The sequence below is a fragment of the Coenobita brevimanus genome, chromosome 66 (assembly GCF_032717465.1).
Source record: "Coenobita brevimanus isolate Jiangsu-jjx chromosome 66, ASM3271746v2, whole genome shotgun sequence".
In the NCBI taxonomy this organism is placed as follows: domain Eukaryota; kingdom Metazoa; phylum Arthropoda; class Malacostraca; order Decapoda; family Coenobitidae; genus Coenobita; species Coenobita brevimanus.
The window spans coordinates 22628437-22632368 of record NC_137019.1 but is presented as its reverse complement, the minus strand read 5'-3'; the positions used below and the strand labels follow the sequence as shown (position 1 = coordinate 22632368).

The 3932-nt window shown below is 42.2% G+C and overlaps 1 pseudogene; it reads right to left on the bottom strand.

The window, feature by feature from the left end:
* Positions 1 to 3571: 3571 nt before the first annotated feature.
* LOC145405428 (5S ribosomal RNA) lies at positions 3572 to 3690 on the bottom strand (annotated as a pseudogene).
* Positions 3691 to 3932: the final 242 nt, after the last annotated feature.

The window sequence follows — 3932 nt, the reverse complement described above, 5'->3', positions numbered from 1 at the left end:
ATCACAATGCCAGATATAAGTCTGTACAAGTCAGTTCAAGGTCTATCTGGTCCAGTTAGGTCGATTCAGGACCACATCCATTACGGCTCTGTTAGATCATTTCAGGTCCAGTGACATCCATTCAGAACAACTTAGGTTATATCTAGTTATTGTTGTGGTGGCATGTGGAAGTGTATGGTTGGTAGGAGGACTACTGGGCCTTGGAAACAGGCTGTGAAGCTTATGCCCAGAGTTGGAAAAAAAATAATAATAATAATAAACATGTAAGGCGGAGGTTCAACAAACCCTCCTAAACTGGCGTAAAACTGTCCCTGTTCTACCGTCTATTTACTTAATCTCACGTTTCCTGTGCACGTTTCCTGTCACCGCTGTCGCACTAACGCTGCATTATTTGTCATACTTACATGCAGATTTTCATTTAACGTTTTATTCTTGTGGGCTAGAGAAGCTTCCCCCCCCCCCAGGCGTCCCCCTAGGCTTAACACATGTCACCACTTTGGTAATAACTGCCATCGTCTATGTAAAATGCATATTAGAGCTGTCTCATTCAGGATTGGTGCACTGGTATTAGCAGGGGTGTTTTTACATGTTGGTAGGTCTTTCAGTAAAATCTGTTTTAACGAAATTCAAATCCTTAAACTGTCCCCGTCCCAGCCGGGAGCTGAACTCACGTTCCTTAGAAGAGCAAACCACTTCAATACCAATTCGGCCAAACCTCTCCCTTACACTTCTTTCTAATTTATTAGCACATGTCTGCGAATGTCTTGTTCATATTCTTGTGTATGCTGTTTTTCCAAACTGACGGTGCAATGATGGTATACTATAGAAAATGAATGAGAATATTCAGGTCTACCATGCAGAATAAACCACCAAAGAAAATCTACCTAGGTGACGAGAACTTCTGCCCTTAGACACTAAAGAGGGAGGGAGAGTGAGTGTGTTGGCAGAGCGGGTGGAGGTAATCACACCTTCACTAACATAATTCCTTTTACCAGTCCCCCCACCGCTCTAGCCTCTCCGCCCACGCCTCTGCACCATTTTTTTTTTTTCATTGCTACCTACTTAACATCTAAGACTTAAATCTTCCTTTTCCACCCCGCATTCAACGCTTAACTTCACAGGGTGTTCTCATCCCGTCCTTTTCCACCATTCATCACCATTTTAGACTATCCTGATCACTTCTCTTCGCTTATCGGTATCCAACCCACTTTTGCCCCAGTGCAGTGAATTTCATGCAACTGACTTTCTTGACTACCACCCAACTTATAATGCCCGTATATACAGGGTTTACTTCCTCCACCATGGCCTGCCACCCTCCACTACCCTAGCTTATCCACATTCACTTCCACTCATCCCAGCCAAGCCTGAAAAACCTGAGTCAAGACATATCAACCATTGCTTCGATAGGATCGAGCTTTTGACACATTCCTTCGTCATAACCTGTAGTGATCTGTGCTGATCTTCGCCACCCACCACCATCTCATCTTACCAGCCACATTCAGTCCTGAAGGACCTGACTCGCTATATCTCAAAATCCATTTAACATATTTCCTGGTATGACGGATTTTCTGCTTTTACTTCTGTATACGGCGGCAATGACCTCTGTTATGACACTGTCATGATGTTTTCAGTGTAATTAATCGAGCAATGAATCAATCAACCAGTGCTAATCAGCTGCATGTGCTTCCGGCAATCAGTCTAAACAATGTTTTTTACCTATGAGTCTGCGATGGTCAGCAACAGAGTTTGTAAAAGTCACAAGCAATCATTCAGCCATATGGCTTCCTGATTAATCCCTAAACCTGCAGCTGTCATGACATACCGGACTGAGCCATGCATACTTAAAGGAGATTCAAGCAATCCCTCTATCAATTTGTAGTACTTGCACATGTGTCTGCCAGGCAACCCATCTCTCTTCTGAACTCTCTGCTTCTTAACCCCTTGGCGCCTGATTCAACCCGTGAAGTAAGGAAACAGCCTTGGAATGTTTGACTTCTACTTGTTTTTTCTAACATCTTAATCACCCTCCTTTTATTTTACGTTAATTGTGTCTACTCTGACTGTTAGTGGTTCAGGAGAAGGCGTTTACGACGTCTTTACGGGTCGTTTACGGTCGGTATCTCAGATATTACATTTTTCAATAGCAAACTCACAATAACAAACGAAGAAAATCGCCAAAAGCAAAATAGTCTTTACATAATGACAAAGACATGCACAGACAACGAGGATCGGCATGACACCAAGGACCTCTTATACAACAACAACAACAACAACAACAACAGCAGCAGCAGCAACAGCAACAAGTATTGGTCAGGCGGGGCTTTTTCTAGTGCGATTCAGTACAAGACATTCCTGTTTTCTTTTCACTGAGCCAGATCACGTGGTTTGTTCAGCATCACGTTTCTTCAGGTCAGGTGGCTTGTTCATATCACGTGACTTGCTAACATCACACTGTCTGTTCTGCACCACATGGGTTACTTTGAGCCACGTGGATTGTTCAGGTTGTGTCGTTTGTTTACATTGCGTTCTTTGCTAATGTCACATGACCTCATCAGATCATTTCATCTTTCCTTATGCAAAAAGGAAAAAAAAGCGAAAATTTTCCCTTCCAAAGAAGGTCATAGAAAAGGAACTCAATCAACACTGAGTAATTTCGAAACACCAGGACACCCAGCGTTTGAAATGCAGAAGACTGTAGGTGGCGAGAGAGAGAGAGAGAGAGAGAGAGAGAGAGAGAGAGAGAGAGAGAGAGAGAGAGAGAGAGAGAGAGAGAGAGAGAGAGAGGGTGACTTTCATTAAAAATTTGGAGAAAATAGAGGTGAAAGTGTATGAACAGACGGGTGCTGCTTGGCTGTCATAATGAAAAGGCTTACATAAATAGCGTTCTGAAGAATATTAAATGTATTAGCAACAGTACAGGAGACACACACACACACACACCCACCCACGCACACACACACACACACACACACACACACACACACACACACACACACACACACACACACACACACACACACACAATGACGGATAGACAATGGTTAAGGATGATCAGTGATAGGAGGGTAGCTGTCTTGACAAGCGGCCTCTAAACCACATTATGCAGATTACGTTATTTGGCCAGCTAGCGTGATTTATAACCCAGTGTTTAGTTTATGTGAACCGCAGAAATACATAGCTTGTGTAAATCACGGTGTGTGTATATATATATATATATATATATATATATATATATATATATATATATATATATATATATATATATATATATATATATATATATATATTTATTTATTTATTTATTTATTTATCACGGTGTTTGGGTACATCACAGTGCTTGTTTAGGTTACATTGTTTATTCATGTCACGTAGTTTACCGAGATCTTATGGTGTAATAAGACCACGTGATTCGGAGCCTATATAATACGATCTTCTTAATCTCACGTGAAGTCCATCCATCCATCCATTGCCAGACGCCATGTATCCCAAATGGGGTGGCCAAGGGCTTAGAGTTAATTGTTTTACAGGGAGGGGCACTAATCCTCCACCAACCCCACTTGACACGTAGGGATGCCAACAGCATCTGGTGTTCCCAGGCGGTCACCCATCCAAGTACTAACCAGACCCAACGTTGCTTAACTTCGCTGATCGGATGGGAAGCGGTGTACTCAACGTGGCAATATTTTGAGGTCACGAGGTGTGTTACGTTGGAGAGACCACATGAACTGATTATACAGTGATAATTAAGTTATCAGCAGACTGGCGAGGCCACTTGTTGCTCTGGATAAAAAATATGCAGGAGGGAGATAATTATAACTTGGTGACTGACAAAATCATTCGGCCGTCTCTTTATCTCATATCACGAGAGGAAAGAGACCTTCAAATATCTGATGATAAATTTTCCATCAAATGACGAAAACCGAATGTGGCAG